Source organism: Euprymna scolopes, chromosome 41 (genome assembly GCF_053919585.1).
Source record: "Euprymna scolopes isolate OS-2025 chromosome 41, ASM5391958v1, whole genome shotgun sequence".
In the NCBI taxonomy this organism is placed as follows: Eukaryota; Metazoa; Mollusca; class Cephalopoda; order Sepiida; family Sepiolidae; genus Euprymna; species Euprymna scolopes.
In genome coordinates, this window is record NC_136522.1 from 22641430 (window position 1) to 22654640 (window position 13211).

At 34.2% G+C, this 13211-nt stretch overlaps 1 protein-coding gene across 3 annotated transcripts in view; it reads right to left on the bottom strand.

The window, feature by feature from the left end:
- The window catches only part of LOC145266412 (uncharacterized), a 792722-nt gene that overhangs the window by 516428 nt on the left and 263083 nt on the right, over positions 1 to 13211 (bottom strand). For all 3 annotated transcript variants that reach the window (XM_080122078.1, XM_080122077.1, XM_080122076.1), the window contains exon 2: positions 2029 to 2078. The gene's annotated coding sequence lies outside the window, so the exon portion shown is untranslated. The remainder of the gene's footprint in view (positions 1 to 2028; positions 2079 to 13211) is intronic.

Sequence of the window (13211 nt, forward strand, 5' to 3'; positions counted from 1 at the left end):
GAGGCAACAAGTCAAACGACATAGACAAAACAGGAGTTGAACGATATGACAAATAATATCACAACTTTTTAATGAGATAAAACCAAGATTTTCAAATCAGTCTCATTGGAAGCCATGCAAATGAACCACGGCCAATGATGTAGAAAACTAATAACCTCATTACGAATGCGTCTGTCCATTTGCGTCACTCACTTAATTAAATTAGAAAGTTTAAGAAATAAATAACTAGATAGCATTCGTCTCTCTTACCTACGTCCATTCTCTCCAAATAAAACTTTGAAGAAAACTTAGTGAACGTCTCCTTGTGACTTACTTGCATGAAAGAATTTTTATTTGTCTAGCAACACTGATGACAAATCACAGCCAGAAGAAAAGAAGATTAGTTGGTTGTTTTTGTTTTACGGCATATCAACCCTTTTCGGGTTATTTAATGCTGAATCCAAAGATTTTGAAGAAAAAAATTTTAATAGAATATATTTGTTGTTTTCAAGTCGGTTTCTATTTAACCCATAGTTGGAACCCTAACAGGTACTACCACTCTGGGTCAGAGTGGACCTGGGAGCAATGGTAATTAAAGGGTGGCTCCACACTCCCTAAAGCCCACAAGCTGGGGCCTTACCATTGGATATAGTTTAAGGTCATATCCAGGACCCCCATTGAGGGACTTTTACTCTCTGCAGGGGGGCAGTTGGTGTATTCTAATGCCCCACCGACAGGGTCGAAGAAAAGAGGAAGATGAAGAGAATAATGCAGCAAACATTAGCAATCATGGAAAGAAACAAATATTGCATAAAAGACCAGCATGTATAAATATGCATGTATAAATATGCATGTATAAGGACCTTTTTTTTAAATTTATTACTGAAATGGTACAAGTATAATAATTTATTACATTTTTTATGCATCTTTTTTACATTGTGGATAGAAAATTAGCATTTCGGGTGAGAAGTGATCAAACTGTATTATCTGTTCCAATACTACATATTTTTTGTCGTTGGTCAGTCAAGAAGAAATCCTTTTAGAATAAGGCATTTTTTTTTTTTTTTAAATTGTCCCAATGCAGAGTTTTATGGCATAATCACGTTGACAGACAGGTTTCTGTTAAATCACTAAACTTCCAAAGGTAAGCAACATTGAACCTAGTCAGTAGCAGATAGGTGACTATTTGGGAATACTGTGTCATTTTCCCTAACAAGGATATATGTGTGGCTGGAGACAGAAGCCAGATAAATCCACCCAAAGTGAATAACCCACAAGGTTTAGAGATAGTGCTCCTATTTTCAGGACTATTTTCAGGTCAACTTACTTCTGGAGATTGTGATCCAGATAGTCCATACAGTCACAAAACGGCACCGACAGCTTGCAGAATCATTGTAGCATTTTATGGGGCATATGTCAGACTGTGTATGTCTATTACAAAATTGGTTGAAGAAAAATATATTGGAGATGGCAACCTTGAAGTTGGAATAAGTTCTAGGTATTAGTTTGTGGTCGACAGCTATGAATTGATGGTGTCAGTTAAACTAAAGAAAATTCTAGCACCGTTGTTTGAGAACATCCTAAAAGGTTAGGTGTACGTCATCTGACACCTCAAGCTACAGAGACAAATAAAAGAAGCCTCAGTGCTGCCTGTAAAATATTATGAAAATGTAAGAAACCATTTATTTTTATATTTGTTTTATAGTTCCTTTCATCCTTCTGACCAATAAGAGCAGTTGATTTGCATGGGTTTACTGCATTTTGTGCTGCAACCATATAAGTTGCTAGGCAGGTTGAACCAGCTTCAACTGCAGGAGGAAGTTTCATGGGAATATCAAATTTATAAGTGGGCTCAAGTCGCTTGTATATCCTCGTCAGGGGAGATGACAATGTTAGTTGCTTGTAGTTATTGCAGAGTAGTATCAATGTCTTCCTACATACTTGAGGACCTGTGCTGATTTCTGTTTGAATTTATTCAATTGTTCAAAGGAACGGTTATGTTTGACCTTATGGGTAAGAAAAAAAAAAATGAAAGGAAACTTAACTCACCCGTCATCGACCTGCAAGAAAAGTGCAAGTAAGAAATCCTATTCCAAGATCTGAAAAACAAACAAAAATAAAACACGTGAATAAATTTATATACATTAAAATTTATATATAAACAAATCAATATTTGCGTGTTATAACAATCAATATGTTAACCATCAGGACATTCAAATAAATCTCAATAAAGCTTAATTCTTTCACAGAATCTAAAAACCTAATTTGGGACAACAAAATCTATTAATGACACAAGAGAAAGAATTGGTTGGTTATTTTTGTTTTATGGTATATCAACCCTTTTCAGATTATTTAATGCTGAATCCAGTGATTTTGAAGAAAAAATTTTTAATAGAATATATTTGTTGTTTTCAAGTTGGTTTCTATTTAACCCATAGTTGGGACCCTAACAGGTACTACCACTCTGGGTCAGAGTGGACCTGGGAGCAATGGCAATTAAAGGGCAGCTCCACACCCCCCAAAGCCCGCAAGCTGGGGCCTCACCATCGGATATAGTTTAAGGTTATATCCAGGACCACAGAAAGAATTGTAAATTCATGATAAGATGCCAACATTTAATTTTGTTAGCGTTAAAATTTTATCAAAATAATCCAAACAATAAACGAATTATCACAAGTTGAAATTGAAAGGAGTTTTACTATAATTACCCAATTTTGCACACTAGTTTGTGTTACGTGTTAGTATACTAGCAGGACAACCTCGTATTGCCTTGCAAGTCGTATAAAGCATAAATAATAAGATTAGTAATTAACTAAATAATAGATAATAATAATAAAAATAGATAATAAAATAGATACTAAAATAAATAATAAAATAAATAATAAAAATAGATAAAATAATAATAATGATAAAAAAAATAATAATAAAAATAATAGATAATAATAGATAAATAATAAGATTAGTAATTAACTAGCTGAATGCCCAGCATTGCCGGGTCGTAAAATACACTTAAACATGATATTTTAATTTATGCAGATTGCGTATGTATTATGATAGAATCAATCCTCGATCGATTATTATATATTACGAGGAATAATTTGCCCGGTGGAATAATTTGCAAAAAATTTGTTAAAAATAGTAATAATGTCTTCCATCAAATTCCATATGTGTTTGTTTACAATATCACGTCAGCTGATATTTGGGTTTGACAATCTTAAAAATAATCTTTCTTCTTTAATAGATAAAAAAAAAAGAAGAATTTTTACAGAGGAATATTTTACGTTACACCAGCCATGGTTACATCGGTGTAACGTAAAATATTCCCCTGTAAAAATTCTTATCTATAAGAGAAAAGAAGACTATTTTTTTTTTTCATTTTTGATACTTACCGGATGAAGTTCTGTACAAAACATATCTAAGAACACTGCCAGAAATATAAATTACCTTTGTGTGAAATTTGCAAAAGATGGGTTCGGCCGTTTTGAAACCTATGAGGAAGGAATTCACACACACACACACACACACACACACACACACACACACACACAAATTACTGTTATATAATTGTAGAGATAGAGATTTAAAAAATGTTGGGGTTTTTTTTTAATCTTATTGTGAACATTAGAAATTTTAGTAGAAAAAATATGAAAAGTTTCTCACCATTTCCATAATACCAAGAGGTTACTCAGAATAAATTCTTTGCAATTTAACTTATTTTCCATTTCTTAATTTAAATAATTTAACAGGCATAAACATATTAATGACGAGGCCGTGAGGTTATAAAAAGTGACCCACCCCCATTTTGCTGATACACTGCACTCCCATTGTGACAGCCATCTTGGATTTTTTTCGTTTTGCAGTCCATTTTTATTTTGTTTCCTTGTTGTAAAAAGAAAGTTCTTTCTTTCTTTTTACAAAAGAGTTACTACCTACCAATCTCTGGAGGCTACTTAAGGATGAGTGTCGGTGGTCAGTGAGAAAACAACATAATTATCAGTAGTGATGGAAATTGGGTAGAATTTGATTTAAGGGAGTAGCTGAACAAAAACTTGTTTACATTGAACTTGAAGATGACCATGTGATAATTCCATGTGGAAAGCAGGCCCGTGGTACAAAGTTCCACAGCTGGGCAGTTCTAGGAAAGAAACTTTGTTCATGGAATTTGCACAAACAGAGAGTCGATGAAATTGTGGACAGTAGTTGTAGCTAGACAAGTGCTTTCCGTGAATGTTTTGAAGGGGGCATAGATTAAAGCTCAGTCGAGCACTTGCCATGAGATTAACAATAGAGCAGAGGTAGACTCGCAACATTTCTTCTGTGAGAAAGAGGTTGCAAGGAGAAGAAAAAGTTCACTCTCAAAACTATCAAAGATATTACACCATCCCGCTTATATTTAACAGTAATTCTATATTTACTTATTTACATGTGAAAGAATTTGAAAAATAAATAGATATATAAATATTTAGAATTTAACTGCGACTTCGGTATGTTTTTTTCATACGCCACTTCAACATCCTGCTGTGTTACATTGCTAACAGCCTTCTTAAACGCTTATGCATTAAAAAAAAAATTAATAAATAAAATATTGATTGTTGATAATGCAATGGATAGCTTGATTTAATAATGCTTGCGTAAATTCTGATTATTTTCATTTTGTCTATCGCCGTAGACACGCACACATATTATATATGACATTTTTGGTTCGATTTCTTCTCATCCTCTCGAAATTATCAAAGAAATTATACCATCCCAATTATATTTAACAATAATTCCATATTTATGCATACGTGAAAGATGATTTGAAAAATAGATTTATAATTTAAATGTAGTCTTCAGCTGTTTGTTCATACATTACTTCAGCATCCCCGTTATCCTACATTGCTATCAGCCTTCTTATCTATCTGGTCAGGCTCCTTGCCTGGATCAATGTGACTCCCTTTCCAGACATCCATGTCTTCCATCAGCTGCTTCAGGATCACAATTGGCATCATATGCAATTTGCTGGATATACGTGGATCTAGGTTGTCCTCGTACATCCTGCCTTCTTAAGTACTCACATATTCATTTAAATATATTTTACATTTAACAAATAAAGTTATCTTTTGTGATTTTAAAAGTTGGGCCTAAATAGCATTTACGCTGACATATCAAACTTTACTTTGGTCCTGGATATTACCTTAAACTATATCCAGTGGTAAGGCCCCAGCTTGCGGGCTTTGGGGGAATGTGGAGCCACCCTTTAATTGCCATTGCTCCCAGGTCCACTCTGACCCGGAGTGGTAGTACCTGTTAGGGTCCTAACTATGGGTTGAATAGAAACCGACTTGAAAAAAAAAAAAAAAAAAAAAAAAATTCTATTAAAATTTTTTTCTTCAAAATAACTGGATTCGGCATTAAATAACCCGAAAAGGGTTGAAATGCCGTAAAACAAACACAACCCACCAAACTTTCCTTGTGATATGCAAATTTTCATTTTTTTTTTTTCTTCTTTAACGTTAGCATTATATTATTAGATAATTCAAGATAATTCAATTGTTGATTGTTGGACAATATTTTGATCAAACACGTTGAAAAATTACTGCAGTAATTGATGTCAGTATTTCATGTATAAAACAAATCAGGGGAAAAAAAAAAAAAAAAAAAAATCGAAAAAGCTTTGATAAATTGATTTTGCATAAAGTCAATAAATTGATGTTTATTTCAGAAATCGATCATTTTCCAAACAATGAGCAGGTCTACCCGGTATTGCCTTGCCCATGTATTAAAAAGTAAAACCAGTAATTGAAAGAAAAATATTTAATTGTTAACATTAGAAAGCTTAGCAGAAAAAATATGAAAATCTCTCCATCTGCGTTAAAAACCTTTGCCACCATTTGCTCATGCATGAAATATTGTTGCCACATCTGGGCTGGTGCATCTACCACTAGCTTTTTTTCCTCTTAGAAAGAGTCCCAAAAAAGAGTCTCAAATCTAATAGGTCCTGCACCGTCAGTAAATGTCCAACCTCTGTCACATCTCTGTGCCTGTTTCGCAAGTACTTTAAAAGAATGCGCTGTGATGAACTCAGCAAAAACTTGTTTACATTGGACTTGAAGACGTCCATGTTGCGCCTCAACATAAATAACTGATTAACGCGACACCCAGAAAAATCCCACCCCTTCACTGTTCATGTCCCGAGATGCCAGAACGTCTTTTACTCTAACAGTACAGACCAATTAGTTTTCTGAGTGTCATGCGTAATTTGCTTGAATTTGTGTTAAATAGAGAAATTGCTGACCACCTCAGCAAAAATAATGTACTTAGTGGCAAGCAATATGGTTTCCGCCCTGCAAGATCTACAACTACAGTTCTGACTGTAATTTTTTTCTTTTCATTTTTTTTAAAATCAATTTTCACCCCAAACAAGGCACAGTATCACTTTAAAGTAGGGGCTACTATTCGGGAAATAAGTTGTAGGGATATTATGATGGGATTCCGGAAGGAAATTTCAAAGTCTAGCAGTTCTGGGGAAGAAACTATTAGAGTAGAAGGCTCTCTTACACCTACGGATCTCTACTGTGTAGGGGTAGGATTTAGCTGCTTGTCTGGTTTGTCGGGGGTATTTACATTGAGGGGGTACAAGTGCTTGTAGTTCATCAGAGCATTCACCATTAAAATACTTGTAGAACAGACAGAAGGATTCAACATCTCATCGATGGGATAGAGGCTGAAGCTTAGATAACAGTTCAGGACCTATCAGGTTGGCAACTCTCTTTTGAACCCTATCCATGAGTGAGAGACTAGTATCAGATGCACCAGCTCAAATGTGACAACGGTACTCCATACATGGGCGAATGGTGGCCTTATAGAGCTACAGGATATTTTCAGACATAAGTAGCTTTCTAGAAAGAGCCCACCTTCTTCGCAGCGGCCTCGGTAATGCTCTGAATGTATCTGTTCCAACTCATGTTCCTTGTGAACGTTAGGCTGAGGAGTTTAAAAGAAGTACTTTCAGGTAACGCATCTTTGGCCATTGCTATGATAATTCACATATGATCAGTGAATCTATCGACGGTGTTTCCTCTCTTCCTGATGCGATTTAAAAAAGTTAGACCTAAATAGCATTTAAACATATTGAACTTTCATTGCGATTAACCAATATTCACTTTTTTTTTTTCACTCTTGTACCATATTATTTGCATGCTAATAACTAAGTACTGATGATGATTATATGAAGAGATGGTTAATTATAACATCACAATGTATTTTAATTTTGTGAAATCCTTTGACATAATTCTTCTTATAAGAACATGATTATCAACCAATGACAAATTTAATAAATCATAATTTTATAATATAACAAATAAATACACAGGGGTATTAAGTATTAAATGGAATTATACAAATCTTCATGAATAAAATGAAAAAAATTTGACACCATAAAATCAGGTGAGGTGCTGTCAGGTTAAGACTCAAAAGTTTATCTGAATGAGGTTACAATTGAAATAGCATCTGAACTGAACGCAAAGAATTTCTGTTTTTATTGTTATTGTGTGTAACAAAACTATTTAAAGAATTGGGAGAAAGAGAGGAGAGTGAGAAAGGAGAAAGAGAGGAGAGTGAGAAAGAAAAGAGAAAAAATTAGAGAGGAAAGAGAGAGTAGAGTGTGAGTGAAAGATTTGAAAGAAGAGAAATATTGTTGAGCAAGAGAATGTATATATATATATATATATATATATATATATATATGTATGTATATGTATATGTATATGTATCATATACTGACGTTAAAAGCATTTAATAAGAATAAATGTTTAATTTCAACTGTATCTCTCGCGGTTGACAGTAGCCGAATGGTTTGGGTCCTTGCTAATGAAACCAGACATGACTTCTGTTACTGGCGTTCGAATCTCTCGATTGGTGTTAATTGTGACACCCTCCACTGATTATTCCCAAAAGGATGAAATACTAGTGTCTGTAGATATTTAATAATTATTATATTAAATAAATAAATAATAATTTATATATATATATATATATATATATATATATATATATATATATTTACATAGACATCACCACTTATCAAGGCCACGAGGCCACTCGAGGATAAGGGTTAAAGAGTGGAGTAAGTTTATTGCAAACTGGTGGAGTAAGTTTATTGCAAATTGGACAATATAGTAATCGTTAGTAATGGAAATTCGATAAATTTGTTAACTTAAGTGGAACGGCTCATCAAGAACTTGTTTACGTTGGACTTGAAGACAACCATATCATAGCTGAAAAGAAAGAAGCTTTGTTCATGGAATCTACGTTTAGGTTTAGGTACAGCTGAAGAGTAGGGGAAATTATTGACAGTGTTTTATATATTGACATATGTTTTATTTATAGAAACATAGCATGACTATACATTCAGAACATATTTGTAGCTTTGAGAAATTGATTTTCAATAAGAAAGTTAATTTTCCGATAAGAAAACAGACCTTTATTTTGGGCTTAAGGAAAGCAAGCTTATCAAAACTATGGTTGAAAAATATTCCAATTGTGTAGCTATGCTATGTTTGTATAAAACTTATATACAAATAGCTCTATTAATTACTGAGCACTATTATAAAGATCCTCTAGATTTTACACATCTTAGGTCAGGAATGAAGGTCAGTCCCAGAAGATTGTCAAAGCAGGGTGCTTCTTTAAGATTAGAGCCATTCATATCAATTGGGCCAAGTGGGGATCAGAGCGTTGGTGGGGAAAAGATAATCTTGGTTGTGGAGAGGTTAAAATTAACTAGCCACCCTTTGCTCCACTGTACCATGCGCTCCAAATCAGAAGAAAGAGACTCAGGGAGATCTTTTAATTGTTATCATAATGCCATCTGTGTATATGTTGACGAATGAAAAAATGTGATTTGAAAATCATTGAAAAAGATAAAGGAGAGAGTTAGTCCCAAAATAGATTCTAGAGACATTCCAGTATTCATACTGGCATGCCTCTAGAGTATGGACTTCTGCTTATCGATGACTATTTGTATAAACCTAGTGGTGAGAAAAGATTCGATGGTTGAAACGACATATTCAGATACTCCATAGCTGGAAATCTTGTGCAGTAGATCTTTATGCCAACCCCCATCAAATGCTGTTGATATGTCAAGAGCTCTATAGAGGAAATCCATTGATAGATGTGAAATTACAGTCAGTACATCAGCTGTAGATCTTGCAGGATGGAATCCATATTGCTTGTTACCGAGTAGGTTATTTTTGCTGAGGTGGTTAAAAATTCCTCTATGTAACACGGATTCAAGCAACTTCCGCATGACACACAGAAGACTAATTGGTCTGTACTATTCGAGTAGAAGACTTTTTAACATCTAAGGACCTAAACAGTGCAGGGGTGGGATTTTGCTGCTTGTCAGGTTAATCAGGACTTTGTATGTTGAAGGGGCAGCATAGACATCTTCACGTCCAATGTAAACAAGTTTTTGCTGAGTTCATCAGAGCACATTCCATCAAAGTACAGTAGAACCCCGGGATAAGGTATTAATCTGTTCCGGGGTTGGGATCGTAAGGTGAAATCACCGTATGGCGGGGCCTAAGAAAAATTTTATACAGTACATATTAAAAATTAGTAACAAAATATAGTACAGTATATAGTACACGTATATAACAAAATAACATTATAAATAACACCATAAGGCAAGGCAAATACTATAACCAGGGTCTGGAAAAACATCATATTCCACATAGTAACCTGAAAACAAACAAAAACGTATCTCAGGGTTCTACTGTACTTAAAAAACAGACACAGAAATGGACAGTGATTGGAGCTTGACCAATAGTATGGAAACTATTAGATTTGAGACTCATTTTTGGACTGTGTCTAAGAGTAAAAGACTAATGGTAGATGCATCAGCCCAGATGTGGCAACAATACCCCATGCGTGGTTGAATGATGGCTTTACAAAGGTGTGGGATACTCTCTGGTGTGAGTAATTTTCTAGCATGGTAGAGGGGGCCTACCTCCTTTGTAGTAGCCTTGGTAATGTCCTCAATGTAAGTTGGGAAGCCATGCAAAAGATAGGACATCATTTTGAGAGCTGGGCACCAAAGTAAATCAAATTATGAGATAACTTCGTGTGTGTGTATTTCTCATAACAATACAATGATGATTACACATTGACTTATTGTTATGGGGCAAGCTGATCTACCCATATCAGGAATACATGGACTAATCCAGAGCCAATAAATACAATTACATCTACACGATTCCAATCATTAATTTATGACCAGATTGAGTTTTTAATCTCAAAAATCAGTTCAACGGTCACCTTTTATCTGTTAGGCGGAGGGATTCATTCTGGGTAGTCCTAGAATGTCCACCCACTCAGGTATTGTCTCCTCTCTTTCTGGTGGAGTAAATTTATTGCTTACTGCCTGGGGCGCCCTGATGGAGAATACCCACAGAGCTGCCCAGGAATTTTTTAAAAGATCAGTGCTGTTTCTTTAGGACCATTGGCTTGACTCTCCATACCTTCCAACCTTGTGTCATATCTTCCTGTGGTGGGAAGGGAGTATATACTGCGATTTGTGGCAGTTATGGCTCCAGAATCAGGACATATATTTCTGTAACAACCTTTTGTTAATACATTTTTTTGTTAATTATACCATATACTGCAATGCAAGATCATAATACTATTTTCTTTTAACCGAATATTTATCGAAAATGCCATAGCATAAAATAAAACAAAACGTAAAATCCTGTTAGAGAAACTACAAAATTTAATTAATCAGAATGCATTTTAGTTTCTTCTGTAAGTAAACCAAATCAGACATTTCAATCTTCTGTCAATAGTTGAAAATAAGAATGAATAACTGTTCATATTATTTGTGTTATTTGAACTACTGTTCTCATCTGGAGTGGTATTTTCACGTTTCAGTCATTGTAACCTCCAAACTTCTCTTGAGAATCTAAATAGAATTCCCGAGTCCAACAGAAAGACTTGACAAAATACACCTGAAGAAGGTTGGAGGTTATATCGACCAAAACGTTGTGAAAATAACAATCAAAATGAGAATAGTAATTTGAAGAATATAAATAAAACATAATCCTTATCTAAAAAAATTCATGAATTACTTTGTGACCTTTCGAAATTTTAACAGGAATTTAGAAGCATTCGTATTAAGTGGATTCTTCAGACTACTGTTCTCGTCTTGAGTGTCATTTTCACGACGTTTTGGTTGTCACCTCTGACCTTCTCCGAATGTATCTTGTTGAACTCTGGAATCTTTCTGCTAAACTTGGGAATCTGCATGGAATTTCGAACAGAACCCTTTATTTAATTCATGGGAGTAGCATGCTGGTTCCGTCAGCCATGAATGGATAGAAGTCCTAAGTAATTTGCAATTGTATTTTTTGGTTGTCCCACACTCTAACACGGACCTGTGGTGCAGTGGATAAGGTACTCGGTAAAATTTATTTGTAAAAGTTACATTTTTCTGAAAGTTCAATCAAAATACAATTGTGAATTATTTAGGACTTCTATCATGTCCGACAGAACTAGAGCATGCTACCCCGTGGGTTAAATAAAGGGTTCCGTTGAAAATTCCATGCAGATTCTCAAGTTCCGCAAAATACACCTGAAGAAAGTCCGGGGTTATATATACTGAAACGTTGTGAAAACAACACTCAAGATGCGAATAGTAGTCCAAAAAATCCAACTAAAACGAATAATCCTCATCTCAAAAATTCAGAAACAAATTAGAAACATTTGAAATTGCTGAATAGAACAGTACTAAAAGTAATTTTGAAATTCTTAGCAAATGCTCAGGTATTTAAAAATAAAAAATTTTCAATTAAAGTTTTGAAAGTTATTTAGATCCAAAAAAAATATTTTTACAAAATCAGTCACAGTTTTATAACAATTTGGTTTAATTAGCAGTTTAATAATCAACTGATACTGTAATAATTAAGTTTAATTAATTTTTAAAATTATATTTTAAAACATTAAGAAAAAAATTGTAAAAGAGAAATAAATAAAAAGCAAGGGTAGGGTAAAAACAAAACTCTCAGGCAATACCAGGTAAGCATGACCAGTAAATACATCTCTACCTCTCCTATATATATATTTAACATATAAATTTATCTTGTCAGATTGTTCAAGTCAGGCCCAAATTGCATTTAAGTTTGTGCCTATTGTACAATCCCTCCCACCCACCCCCATGAAGGCAAAGTTAGACACAAAGATGGTTTTCAATGCAAGGAAGTGCAAATCCTAAAAAAGGGCAAACAAAATTGAAACAAAAATCTACAAAACTGAACACAGTACAGCATCAGAACATTAGTGTTGGGACGATTAATTGGAATCAAGAATCGATAAAAATAGGAAATTTTGGGGATATCTGAAACGGTAAAATTTGTGCTCATTTTCCGATGCCAAAAACGATTCTTTTAATTGACTTTTTTATTTGATTTCCTTTAAAAAAGTCTTCTACTGTTGATAGTAACAATAAAATAATGAATAATTGATTTTAAACTATCAATAAAGCTAAAATCGATAGATCATCCGCCACAAATGTATCCTTCTGTTTGAGAAAATATCTGCACATTTCACGTGTTTTTATGGTAATCGTGAAAAATAACAACTTTATAGTTAAATGTGTAGATATTTATGAAGAATCGGAATCAGTAATTGTATCGGAATCGGAAAAAATATTGGAATCATGCCATCCCTAGAAAATATACATTTTTTCTCAGCCAAAAGGTTGAAAAGCTGTAAGTTATATTTATCTCCCTCCCATGATGGGAAAATGTGACACAAGGTCGGGAAAGTGGAAGTTGAAAGTTAGTGCCCTAAAGAAAGAGGACTCGAATTTGCAAAAAAAAATTTGGGCACTCCAGTCATGATTCCCTGATAGGGGTGCCTTAAGTGATTAGCAATAAACTAATTTTTTCTGAAAGTGCGAGAAGGCAAAGGCTGAGAAGGTAGACCTCCTAGAAGTGTACAGGACCAAGGGAATACTTAGACCAACAGAAAACAAGTCATCTCAAAAATGGCTAAGACTCTCATAGCTTTCAGTTTGAGGAAAATTTTTTGTACTCTTAAGCATAATAAACTAAGTATAGCATCAGAACAGATGCTACACTTTATTCTCAGCTAAAGAACCGAGGAGCTTATGGTACCCCGTTATTAGCAATATAATATACTATACAACAATACATTCCAAAATTTAATTTGTACAACCCAGATGAATATGAAACATT